General features: G+C 48.2%; 1 long non-coding RNA gene across 1 annotated transcript in view; it reads left to right on the top strand.

The window, feature by feature from the left end:
- LOC134911872 (uncharacterized) overlaps positions 1 to 14,317 on the top strand; it is a 123,383-nt gene that overhangs the window by 78,272 nt on the left and 30,794 nt on the right. The window lies entirely within an intron of this gene.

Here is a 14,317-nt window from a genome sequence, read left to right as displayed (position 1 = left end):
ATCTCATCACTGTAACTCTTATCCATTTATTACTCCTCTACTCATCATTGCCACTTGAAACATTGTATTTAAACGGGTGTAGTATGTGATGCCGGCAGTTGAGCTCCCGGCGGCCAGCATACCGGCGCCGGAATCCCGACCGCCGGCATACCGACAGCTGGGCGAGCGCAAATGAGCCCCTTGCGTGCTCGAAATGTGCGCCACGCTATCTATTCTCCCTCCAGGGGGGTCGTGGACCCACAAGAGGGAGAAAAGATGTCGGTATACCGGCGGTCGGGATTCCGGCGCCGGTATGGTGGTCGTCGGGAGCCCTGGCGCCGGCAACCTGAAGACCACCCTATTTAAACATCTGTTACATTATATTACACATATCTAACATACACAATAGCGCTCAAATAACACTTTTAACCTTATATCTATTATTGAGCTGCTGGCAAACCCTTGATTCGCGCAGCACACTGTTCATTATTTAAAATTTAACCCCTGATCGTTTGGTTAGAATTCAAAAATGTTAAAACTAAACAGAGCCACATTAATAATGTGCCCTCTTTAGTTTTAGAATATTTATGTGCCACCTTTATTTTTTAAAGCATATTGGCATTGTTATTGAAATAAGTAATTTTCCATGATATTTTGCAAGCAAAAATACAGTATATAATGTCTTATCTTAATTTACCCCGTACCATATTTGTTTCTGTGTAGGCATCTTTGTTTCTGTTATATAAAGTCTAATGATGAGCGCATTGCAATAAGAAGTAGTATACTTATCACTGTCTATTCTGGTCCGGTAAGCTGCAGCTGACTGGAAACGGTAATAAACAGAGTAAAGCTTATCCAAGTATATATTTTATATGCAAAGCCTAAGTTATTTGCAGAACAATATCACTGTTATAGATGCCAAAAAATAGCTATGTGTTTTCTATACAGAGTCTATTTTATATGCCGAGCAATCAATGTATTTTATAGATTTACATTTCTGCTGAGTGTAGGCTAAGACAGAGAACCAGGAGTATTACCACTGACATTTTATTTGTCATTCAGGCAAGATGAAAACACAACAGAGTGGCTGGGATAAATTGAAAGCCAAGGAAGAGGAACACATAAAAATACAAATAGTTTTTGGCTAAAATTGAAAAAAATATGTACAGACTTTTGTCCTCTAAAAAGTACATCAGATCCCAATACAGCCAGGCCAAGTACATCTACCACCTATCCATAGTACAGCCAAGCCAAGTACATCTACTCCTGAATCACAGTGCTATCAGGCCAACTACATCTACTGCCTATCCACAGTACAGCCAGGCCAAGTACATTTACCACCAATCAACAGTACATCCAGGCCAAGTACATTTACCACCAATCCACAGTACAGCCAGGCCAAGTACATTTACCACCAATCAACAGTACATCCGGGTCAAGTACATTTACCACAAATCAACAGTACAGCCAGGCCAAGTACAATATATCTACTGTCGATCCAGAGTACAGCCAGGTCAGGTAAATCTACTGCCAATACATGGTACAGCCCGGGCAAGTACATCTACTGCTGAGCCACAGCGTGGCCAGATCAAGTACATCTAATACCGATCCACAGTACAGCCAGGCCTGGTATTGTATATCTACTGCCAGTCCATGGTACAGCCAGGCCAAGTACATCTACTGCCTATCCACAGTATAGCCAGGCCAACTACATTTACTACTAATCAACAGTACAGCCAGGCCAAGTACATCTAATTCCGATCCACAGTACAGCCAGGCAAAGTACATCTACTGCTGATCCACAGTGGTAGCGTCTAGATTCTCTTCGTGCAGAGGACCTTTCCCATAACCCCCTGGGTCCATGTCACAATCTATTTGGAATAGAAAAGTGTGGCGAGCGAAGCGGAGCGGAGCGAGACACCGTGCCCGATGCGTGGCGAGTGAAGCGAGCCCGCGAGGGTCCAATGCTACATAGAAAAAAAAAATACCCCAAACGGACGGAGAACGAAGAAAACATTTAGGAGCTGTAAGGGCGGAAGTTCTTTCCTGCCCACTCGTTTTGTCACGTCCAGGTCCTTTGCACGAAGGCAACATAGACACAACCGATCCACAGTGCAGCCAGGCCAAGTATATCTACTGCTGATCCACAGTACAGCCAGGCCAAGTACATCTACTGCAGATCCACAGTGCAGCCAGGCCAAGTACATCTACTGCTGATCCACAGTACAGCCAGGTCAAGTACCCTTTTTGAGGCACGCAGCAGGTGTCCCGGTCTATTCATCAAAAATGTTGGAAGGTATGATTAAAGCGACCTACAGCCTATCCTTTTATATAGTCACAGAACTCCTCACTGGCTTGCTATAGCCAGATAATTTATAGTAGGGAATGCATTACCTCATATATATTTGGCATGATGTGATGTCACAGCACAATATACAGTATATATGTCTATATTTCTCTAACGTCCTAGAGGATGCTGGGGACTCCGTAAGGACCATGGGGATAGACGGGCTCCGCAGGAGACATGGGCACTTTAAGAAAGTCTTTAGACCTGGGTGTGCACTGGCTCCTCCCTCTATGCCCCTCCTCCAGACCTCAGTTTAATACTGTGCCCAGTGGAGACTGGGTGCTTTTCAGTGAGCTCTCCTGAGCTTGCTGACAGAAAGTATTTTGTTAGGTTTTTTATTTTCAGGGAGCTCTGCTGGCAACAGACTCCCTGCATCGAGGGACTGAGGGGAGAGAAGCAGCCCTACTCATGCGAGTTGCAAGGTCCTGCTTCTTAGGCTACTGGACACCATTAGCTCCAGAGGGGCTGGTACGCAGGATCTCACCCTCGTCGTCCGTCCCAGAGCCGCGCCGCCGTCCCCCTCGCAGAGCCGGAAGATTGAAGCCGGGTGAGTATGAGAAGAAAAGAAGACTTCACAGGCGGCAGAAAACTTCACTGATCTTCACTGAGGTAACGCACAGAACTGCAGCTGTGCGCCATTGCTCCCATACACCTCACATACTCCGGTCACTGTACGGGTGCAGGGCGCAGGGGGGGGGGGGCGCCCTGGGCAGCAATATAAACCTCGTTTGGCAAAAATAAGCATATATACAGCTGGGCACTGTATATATGTATGAGTCCCCGCCAAGTTTACAGTTTTAGCGGGACAGAAGCCCGCCGCCGAGGGGGGCGGGGCTTCTCCCTCAGCACTCACCAGCGCCATTTTTTCTCCACAGCACCGCTGAGAGGAAGCTCTCTGGACTCTCCCCTGCTTACATGGTAGACAAGAGGGTGGAAAAGAGAGGGGGGGGGGGCACATAATTCGGCGCAATTACATACTACAGCGCTACTGGGTAAACATTAATTAACTGTGTGATTCCTGGGTTATATAGCGCTGTGGTGTGTGCTGGCATACTCTCTCTCTGTCTCTCCAAAGGGCCTTGTGGGGGAACTGTCTCCAGAAAGAGCATTCCCTGTGTGTGTGTGTGTGTGTGTGTGTGTGTGTGTGTGTGTGTGTGTGTGTGGTGTGTCGGTACGTGTGTGTCGACATGTCTGAGGGAGAAGGCTATATTAGAGTGGAGCAAGAGCAAATGAATGTGGTGTCTCCGCCGACAGCGCCGACACCTGACTGGATGGATATGTGGAATGTTTTAAATGCTAGTGTAAACTTATTGCACAAAAGATTAGACAAAGCTGAAGCTTTGGGACAGTCAGGGTCTCAACCCATGCCTGATCCTATGTCGCAGGGACCGTCAGGGTCCCAAAAGCGCCCACTATCCCAAATAGTTGACACAGATACCGACACGGATTCTGACTCCAGTGTCGATTACGATGATGCAAAGTTACAGCCAAAATTGGCTAAAACTATTCGATATATGATTATGGCAATAAAAGATGTTTTGCACATCACAGAGGAACCCCCTGTCCCTGACAAGAGGGTGCATATGTATAAGGGAAAAAAACCTGAGGTAACCTTTCCCCCCTCACACGAGCTGAATGAGTTATGTGAAAAAGCTTGGGAATCTCCAGATAACAGACTGCAGATTTCCAAAAGGATTCTTATGACGTATCCTTTCCCGCCAACGGATAGGTTACGATGGAAATCATCCCCTAGGGTGGACAAAGCATTAACACGTTTATCCAAAAAGGTCGCCCTGCCGTCCCAGGATACGGCTACCCTCAAAGATTCTGCTGACCGCAAGCAGGAGGTTACCCTAAAGTCCATTTATACACATTCAGGTACTTTACTCAGACCGGCAATTGCGTCGGCCTGGGTGTGTAGTGCTGTAGCAGCATGGACGGATACCTTATCAGAGGAGCTTGATACCCTAGATAAGGATACTATTTTATTGACCCTAGGGCATATAAAAGATGCTGTCCTGTATATGAGAGATGCTCAAAGAGACATTAGTCTTCTGGGTTCTAGAATAAACGCTATGTCGATTTCTGCCAGAAGGGTCCTATGGACACGGCAATGGACAGGTGATACCGACTCAAAAAGGCATATGAAGGTTTTACCTTACAGGGTTGAGGAATTGTTTGGGGAAGGTCCCACCTAGTCTCCACAGCTACTGCTGGAAAATCACATTTTTTTTTCCTTATATTCCCTCACAGCCTAAGTGAGCACCGCATTATCAAATGCAGTCCTTTCGATCACAAAGAAACAAGAAAGTGCGAGGTGCGTCCTTTCTTGCCAGAGGTAGGGGCAGAGGGAAGAAGCTGCACAACACAGCTAGTTCCCAGGAACAGAAGTCCTCCCCGGCCTCTACAAAATCCACCGCATGACGCTGGGGCTCCACTGGTGGAGTCAGCCCCAGTGGGGGCACGTCTTTGGGGTTTCAGCCACATCTGGGTTCACTCCCAGGTGGATCCCTGGGCGATAGAAATTGTTTCTCAGAGCTACAAGCTGGAATTCGAGGACGTGCCTCCTCGCCGATTTTTCAAATCGGGCCTACCAACTTCTCCCCAGGAAAGGGAGATAGTATTACAGGCAATACAAAAATTGTATCTTCAACAGGTGGTGATCAAGGTTCCCCTCCTTCAACAAGGAAGGGGATATTACTCGACCCTGTTTGTAGTCCCGAAACCGGATGGTTCGGTCAGACCCATATTAAATTTTAAATCCCTGAACCTATATTTGAAAAGGTTCAAGTTCAAGATGGAATCGCTAAGAGCGGTCATCGCAAGCCTGGAAGGGGGGAGTTTTATGGTGTCTCTGGACATAAAGGATGCATACCTTCATGTCCCCATTTATCCACCTCATCAGGCCTACCTCAGATTTGCGGTACAGGATTGTCATTACCAATTTCAGACGTTGCCGTTTGGTCTCTCCATGGCCCCGAGGGTTTTCACCAAGGTAATGGCGGAAATGATGGTGCTCCTGCGGAAGCAAGGTGTCACAATTATTCCGTTCTTGGACGATCTCCTCATAAAAGCGAGATCAAGAGAGCAGTTGCTGAACAGCGTATCACTTTCACTGGAAGTGTTACAGCAACACGGCTGGAATCTCAATATTCCAAAGTCGCAGTTGGTTCCTACGACTCATCTGCCTTTCTTGGGCATGATTCTGGACACGGACCAGAAGAGGGTTTATCTCCCGATAGAAAAGGCCCAGGATCTCATGACTCTGGTCAGGAACTTATTGAAACCAAAACTGGTGTCAGTGCATCACTGCACTCGAGTCCTGGGAAAGACGGTGGCATCATACGAGGCCATTCCCTTCGGCAGGGTTCCATGCGAGGACTTTCCAATGGGACCTACTGGACAAGTGGTCCGGGTCACATCTACAGATGCATCGGTTGATCACCCTGTCCCCCAGGGCCAGGGTGTCACTCCTGTGGTGGCTGCAGAGTGCTCACCTTCTCGAGGGTCGCAGATTCGGCATTCAGGACTGGATCCTGGTGACCACAGATGCAAGCCTCCGAGGTTGGGGAGCAGTCACACAGGGAAGAAATTTCCAAGGTCTTTGGTCAAGTCAAGAGACTTGTCTTCACATCAACATCCTGGAACTAAGGGCCATATACAACGCCCTACGTCAAGCGGAGACCTTACTTCGCAACCAACTGGTTCTGATTCAGTCAGATAACGTCACCGCAGTGGCTCATGTAAACCGCCAAGGCGGCACAAGGAGCAGAGTGGCGATGGCGGAAGCCACCAGAATTCTTCGCTGGGCGGAGAATCATGTAAGCGCACTGTCAGCAGTGTTCATTCCGGGAGTAGACAATTGGGAAGCAGACTTCCTAAGCAGACACGACCTACATCCGGGAGAGTGGGGACTTCATCCAGAAGTCTTCGCACAGATTGCGAGTCGGTGGGAACTGCCACAGATAGACATGATGGCATCCCGCCTGAACAAAAAGCTACAGAGGTATTGCGCCAGGTCAAGAGACCCTCAGGCAGTAGCTGTAGACGCCCTAGTGACACCGTGGGTGTTCCAGTCGGTATATGTATTTCCTCCTCTTCCTCTCATACCCAAGGTGTTGAGGTTGATAAGAAAAAGAGGTGTGAGAACAATCCTCATTGTTCCAGATTGGCCACGAAGGACCTGGTACCCGGATCTGCAGGAAATGCTCACAGAAGATCCGTGGCCTCTTCCTCTAAGGCAGGACCTGTTGCAACAGGGGCCCTGTCTGTTCCAAGACTTATCGCGGCTACGTTTGACGGCATGGCGGTTGAGCGCCGGATCCTAGCAGAGAAAGGCATTCCGGTGGAGGTCATCCCTACGCTAATAAAGGCTAGGAAGGACGTAACGTCAAAACATTATCACCGCATATGGCGTAAGTATGTTTCTTGGTGTGAGGCCAGGAATGCTCCTACGGAAGATTTCCATCTGGGCCGTTTCCTTCACTTCCTGCAAACTGGAGTGAATTTGGGCCTAAAATTTGGCTCCAATAAGGTCCAGATTTCGGCCCTATCCATTTTCTTTCAAAAAGAATTGGCTTCTCTCCCAGAAGTTCAGACTTTTGTGAAGGGTGTTTTGCATATTCAGCCTCCTTTTGTACCTCCGGTGGCACCTTGGGACCTTAACGTGGTGTTAAGTTTCTTAAAGTTGCACTGGTTTGAACCACTGAGAACGGTGGAGTTGAAATATCTCACGTGGAAGGTGGTCATGTTATTAGCCTTGGCTTCGGCTAGGCGAGTGTCGGAATTAGCGGCTTTGTCACATAAAAGCCCCTATCTGGTTTTCCATATGGATAGAGCGGAATTGCGGACCCGTCCTCAATTCCTGCCAAAAGTGGTATCATCATTTCATATGAACCAACCTATTGTGGTGCCTGTGGCTACGCGGGACTTGGAGGATTCCGAGTTGCTTGATGTGGTCAGGGCTTTGAAAATTTACGTGGCCAGAAAGGCTAGGGTCAGAAAGAAAGCACTGTTTGTCCTGTATGCAACCAACAAGATTGGTGCCTCTGCTTCAAAGCAGTCTATTGCTCGCTGGATCTGTAACACGATTCAGCAGGCGCATTCTACTGCTGGATTGCCGTTACCGAAATCGGTCAAAGCCCATTCCACTAGGAAAGTGGGCTCTTCTTGGGCGGCTGCCCGAGGGGTCTCGGCACTACAGCTGTGTCGAGCTGCTACTTGGTCGGGGTCAAACACCTTTGCAAAGTTCTATAAGTTTGATACCCTGGCTGAGGAGGTCCTCATGTTTGCTCAATCGGTGCTGCAGAGTCATCCGCACTCTCCCGCCCGTTTGGGAGCTTTGGTATAATCCCCATGGTCCTTACGGAGTCCCCAGCACCCTCTAGGACGTTAGAGAAAATAAGATTTTAAACCTACCGGTAAATCTTTTTCTCGTAGTCCGTAGAGGATGCTGCGCGCCCGTCCCAAGTGCGGACTACTTCTGCAATACTTGTATATAGTTATTGCTTCAATAAGGGGTATGTTATAGTTGCATCGGTCCTGAACTGATGATATGTTGGTTTCATACTGTTAACTGGGTAGTTATCACAAGTTATACGGTGTGATTGGTGTGGCTGGTATGAATCTTGCCCTTGGATTAACAAAATCCTTTCCTCGTACTGTCCGTCTCCTCTGGGCACAGTTTCTCTAACTGAGGTCTGGAGGAGGGGCATAGAGGGAGGAGCCAGTGCACACCCAGGTCTAAAGACTTTCTTAAAGTGCCCATGTCTCCTGCGGAGCCCGTCTATCCCCATGGTCCTTACAGAGTCCCCAGCATCCTCTACGGACTACGAGAAAAAGATTTACCGGTAGGTTTAAAATCTTATTTTTATAATATATTAGTAGCATTGGATAGTTACAAATAACTACACAAGATTCAAACAAATGAGCACAGATTGAATCCACACTAGTTGTCTAGGTGGACTGGGGATGGGCGGTGCCCTCCTCTGCCATATATTTGCGCACCAACAATAGCCCACTAACACTGTCAGGCTTACCAGCCCTCTGGCACGTTAAAATATGATCTAATTCTGCCAGGACTGCCTTACACAATTAGATCGTAAATTCTCACTGCCCTTCTGCCTCCAGTCTCCCATCCGCACCTTCCTCATCAACCTCTTATATACTGATTTTATAAATTCTTTGGTGCTGTGGAGTTTATTTCCGCGCCTTGCAAATAATCGCTGATGATATTAAATCAATCTCACGGTTACTACTGTATATTCAAGACCTACACCTGTGTCCTCATTCAACAACCCTCAAAACATCATATGGACGCTCATTGAGATGTAGCATGTCTTTCTTTAAATTTTACATCTTCTTCGCATCGCAGACCTAGCAAAACACCCCTCATAGCGTACTAGAGACACCAGGCTGCGACTTTAACTGCCCATGAATTAGTTTTAAACACGTTCAAAGTCGCAGATGAAGCACAATGGATTTTGGCATGAGAAAAAGCAGCTGCGGCTGCAATGCAGAACTGCGTATACAGATTCAGACTCAGTCACGTATATAAAAAAGTTGCACATAAGATTGATCAGTGCACAGTATTTTCTTTCATGTTGTTTTATTTGTGCGAATAAGATGCACATTTTGAGCAAAAAAAAGGATTCTCTGTCCTGCCAAGTCACCCAGCACCAAGAGGGACTACTTGGTGCAACTAAAGACACAGTGTATGAGGCCACATTTGTACAGATGGGGTTCAGTAGGGAAAGCCGGCGCCCGGGATTACGATGTACGAAATACAGACGTCGGGATCCTGATTGAAAAGATGCCGACAGGGGTGAGTAAGGGGTGTTATACCAGATCCCCCCGCTTTTTCCACTATATTTGTGTATATATTGTACACTGGAAGGCAAGGCCTCCTTCCTCTGGTACTGGCACTCCTCCCATTCACTCTCAGGTGTTTTAATTAGCTGGGTTCCTGCATTTCAGATCACACATTGATAAGTCGCTATTTAGAGGTAAGTCCTGAATAAATTTATAGAATGTGATAGTATTAGGAATGTTAGGGACCCATGTGATGAAGTCACCTGGCCGCGGTCCATGGGCCCACATATTTGCGCAAATGTGTGCTAAGAACTTCAATTCTACTCCATGGGGGTGATTCCGAGTTGTTCGCTCGCTAGCTGCTTTTAGCAGCATTGCACACGCTAAGCCGCCGCCCTCTGGGAGTGTATCTTAGCTTAGCAGAATTGCGAACAAAAGATTAGCAGAATTGCGAATAGAAATTTCTTAGCAGTTTCTGAGTAGCTCGAGACTTACTCCTACACTGCGATCAGTTCAGGCAGTTTCGTTCCTAGTTTGACGTCACACACACGCCCAGCCACTCCCCCGTTTCTCCAGACACTCTCGCGTTTTTCCCTGACACGCCTGCGTTTTTCCGCACACTTTCAGAAAACTGTCAGTTTTCGCCCAGAAACACCCACTTCCTGTCAATCACACTACGATCAGCAGAACGATGAAAAAACTTTGCTACGTCGTGAGTAAAAAACCAAACTTTTTTGCTAATTTACTTGGCGCAGGCGCGCTGCGTACATTGCGCATGCGCAGTTTGCGACTAATCGCTCCGTAGCGAAAAAAAATAACGAGCGAACAACTCGGAATGACCCCCCATGTTAATTGTGAGAGTTTATTTAAATTATTTTTTACTATCGGTGTTCTTAGTGCTAAGAGTGTGCATCTGCATCTCTCTTCCTCTAGCATAGTTTCTCATTCGTCCTAGAGGATGCTGGGGTCCACTTCATGACCATGGGGTATAGACGGTTCTGCCGGAGCCAAGGGCACTCTTTAAGACTTTTCAATGGGTGTGAACTGGCTCCTCCCTCTATGCCCCTCCTCCAGACCTTTTAGAAATGTGCCCATGCAGACTGGATGCACTCTGAGGAGCTCTATTGAGTTTCTCTGAAAAGACTTATGTTAGGTTTTTTATTTTCAGGGAGAACTGCTGGCAACAGACTCCCTGCTTCGTGGGACTGAGGGGGCAGAAGTAGTAACCAACTTCCTGAAGAGTTTCATTGCTCTGCTTCTGGCTGACAGGACACCATTAGGTCCTGAACGCTAGCCGTGTCTAGATACTCACTCCCACAGCACGCCGTCACCCCCCTCGCAGAGCCAGAAGTCAGAAGACAGGTGAGTAGAAGAAGACAGATCTTCTATCAAGAAAAGTGACGGCTGAGGTACCGCGCGGCTGGCAGGAGCGCAGCGCGCCATTGTTGCGCACACACAGGCACTGCAGGGTGCAGGGCGCGCGGGGGGGGGGGTGGGGGCGCCCTGGGCAGCAAAAATACCTATAAACTGGCAAAAAGGGGGCATAAGATGCCTCTGTCACAGCCCTATCCCCACCAGTATAAATATTATAAAAGATTGCTTAGTGAAAAATGCGCCATTGCGAGGGCAGAGCTTCTTCCTCAGGCAGCCAGCACACTGCTCAGCGCCATTTCCTCTCTCTCCTCAGGCTGCAGAGGCAACGCTGGTCCTTTCCTCCACTTCTGACTACAAGTATCAGGGTGAAAATAAAGGGGGGGGCACAAGCGTTTTCTCTGACGTCCTAAGTGGATGCTGGGGACTCCGTCAGGACCATGGGGACTAGCGGCTCCGCAGGAGACAGGGCACAAAACTAAAGCTTTAGGATCAGGTGGTGTGTACTGGCTCCTCCCCCTATGACCCTCCTCCAAGCCTCAGTTAGGTTTTTGTGCCCGTCCGAGCAGGGTGCAATCTAGGTGGCTCTCTTAAGGAGCTGCTTAGAAAAAGTTTTTAGGTTTCTTATTTTCAGTGAGTCCTGCTGGCAACAAGCTCACTGCATCGAGGGACTTAGAGGAGAGAAGTTCAACTCACCTGCGTGCAGGATGGATTGGCTTCTTAGGCTACTGGACACCATTAGCTCCAGAGGGAGTCGGAACACAGGTCTCACCCTGGGGTTCGTCCCGGAGCCACGCCGCCGACCCCCCTTGCAGATGCTGAAGATTGAAGGTCCAGAAACCGGCGGCAGAAGGCTTTTCAGTCTTCATGAAGGTAGCGCACAGCACTGCAGCTGTGCGCCATTGTTGTCACACACTTCACACCAACGGTCACGGAGGGTGCAGGGCGTTGCTGGGGGCGCCCTGGGCAGCAATGTATAATACCTTATTCTGGCTAAAAATACATCACATATAGCCCCTGGAGGCTATATGGATGTATTTAACCCCTGCCAGGTCTCAGAAAAACGGGAGAAGAAGCCCACCGAAAAGGGGGCGGGGCCTATTCTCCTCAGCACACAGCGCCATTTTCCCTCACAGAAATGCTGGTGGGAAGGCTCCCAGGCTCTCCCCTGCACTGCACTACAGAAACAGGGTTAAAACAGAGAGGGGGGGGCACTTATTTGGCGATATATATATATATATTAAAATGCTATAAGGGAAAAACACTTACATAAAGGTTGTCCCTGTATAATATAGCGTTTTTGGTGTGTGCTGGCAAACTCTCCCTCTGTCTCCCCAAAGGGCTAGTGGGGTCCTGTCCTCTATCAGAGCATTCCCTGTGTGTGTGCTGTGTGTCGGTACTTGTGTGTCGACATGTATGAGGACGATGTTGGTGAGGAGGCGGAGCAATTGCCGGTAATGGTGATGTCACTCTCTAGGGAGTCGACACCGGAATGGATGGCTTATTTAAGGAATTACGTGATAATGTCAACACGCTGCAAGGTCGGTTGATGACATGAGACGGCCGGCAAACCAATTAGTACCTGTCCAGGCGTCTAAAACACTGTCAGGGGTGTTAAAACGTCCTTTTTACCTCAGTCGGTCGACACAGACACAGACACGGACACTGACTCCAGTGTCGACGGTGAAGAAACAAACGTATTTTCCTTTAGGGCCACACGTTACTTGTTAAGGGCAATGAAGGAGATGTTACATATTTCTGATACTACAAGTACCACAAAAAAGGGTATTATGTGGAGTGTGAAAAAACTACATGTGGTTTTTCCTGAATCAGATAAATTAAATGAAGTGTGTGATGATGCGTGGGTTTCCCCCGATAGAAAATTATTGGCGGTATACCCTTTCCCGCCAGAAGTTATGGCGCGTTGGGAAACACACCTTAGGGTGGATAAGGCGCTCACACGCTTATAAAAACAAGTGGCGTTACCGTCTCCAGATACGGACGCCCTCAAGGAGCCAACTGATAGGAGGTTGGAAAATATCCTAAAAAGTATATACACACATACTGGTGTTATACTGCGACCAGCGATCGCCTCAGCCTGGATGGGCAGCGCTGGGGTGGCTTGGTCGGATTCCCTGACTGGAAATATTGATACCCTTGGCAGGGACAGTATTTTATTGACTATAGAGCATTTAAAAGATGCATTTCTATATATGCGAAACTCTGGCATCAAGAGTAAGTGCGATGTCCATATCTGCCAGACGATGTTTATGGACACGACAGTGGTCAGGTGATGCAGATTCCAAACGGCACATGGAAGTATTGCCGTATAAAGGGGAGGAGTTATTTGGGGTCGGTCCATCGGACCTGGTGGCCACGGCAACAGCTAGAAAATCCACCTTTTTTACCCCAAGTCACATCTCAGCAGAAAAAGACATAGGCCCTCATTCCGAGTTGTTCGCTCGGTATTTTTCATCGCATCGCAATGAAAATCCGCTTAGTACGCATGCGCAATGTTCGCACTGCGACTGCGCCAAGTAACTTTGCTATGTAGAAAGTAATTTTACTCACGGCTTTTTCATCGCTCCGGCGATCGTAATGTGATTGACAGGAAATGGGTGTTACTGGGCGGAAACACGGCGTTTCAGGGGCGTGTGGCTGAAAACGCTACCGTTTCCGGAAAAAACGCAGGAGTGGCCGGAGAAACGGTGGGAGTGCCTGGGCGAACGCTGGGTGTGTTTGTGACGTCAACCAGGAACGACAAGCACTGAACTGATCGCACAGGCAGAGTAAGTCTGAAGCTACTCTGAAACTGCTAAGTAGTTAGTAATCGCAATATTGCGAATACATCGGTCGCAATTTTAAGAAGCTAAGATTCACTCCCAGTAGGCGGCGGCTTAGCGTGTGTAACTCTGCTAAATTCGCCTTGCGACCGATCAACTCGGAATGAGGGCCATAGTCTTTTCAGCCTCAGTCCTTTCGTCCCCATAATATCTGCCCAGGGATAGAGGTAAGGGAAGAAGACTGCAGCAGGCAGCCCATTCCCAGGAACAGAAGCCTTCCACCGCTTCTGCCAAGTCCTCAGCATGACGCTGGGGCCGTACAAACAGGTGCGGTGGGGGGTCGTCTCAAGAGTTTCAGCACGCAGTGGGCTCACTCGCAAGTGGACCCCTGGATCCTACAAGTAGTATCCCAGGGGTACAGATTGGAAATTCGAGACGTCTCCCCCTTGCAAGTTCCTGAAGTTTGCTTTACCAACGTCTACCTCCGACAGGGAGGCAGTATTGGAAACAATTCACAAGCTGTATTCCCAGCAGGTGATAATCAAAGTACCCCTCCTACAACAAGTAAAGGGGTATTATTCCACACTATATTGTGGTACTGAAGCCAGACGGCTCGGTGAGACCTATTCTAAATGGAGTCACTCAGAGCAGTGATAGCAAACCAGGAAGAAGGGGACTATATGGTGTCCCTGGACATCAAGGATGCTTACCTCCATGTCCAAATTTGCCCTTCTCACAAAGGGTACCTCAGGTTCGTGGTACAAAACTGTCACTATCAGTTTCAGACGCTGCCGTTTGGATTGTCCACGGCACCCCGGGTCTTTACCAAGGTAATGGCCGAAATGATGATTCTTCTTCAAAGAAAAGGCGTCTTAATTATCCCTTACTTGGACGATCTCCTGATAAGGGCAAGGTCCAGAGAACAGTTGGAGGTCTGAGTAGCACTATCTCAAGTAGTTCTACGACAGCACGGGTGGATTCTAAATATTCCAAAATCGCAGCTGTCTCCGACGACACGTCTGCTGTC

Source organism: Pseudophryne corroboree, chromosome 4 (assembly GCF_028390025.1).
Source record: "Pseudophryne corroboree isolate aPseCor3 chromosome 4, aPseCor3.hap2, whole genome shotgun sequence".
Lineage (NCBI taxonomy): Eukaryota > Metazoa > Chordata > Amphibia > Anura > Myobatrachidae > Pseudophryne > Pseudophryne corroboree.
Note: the sequence above shows the minus strand (reverse complement) of the source record. Positions and strands in the feature narration are given on the sequence as shown.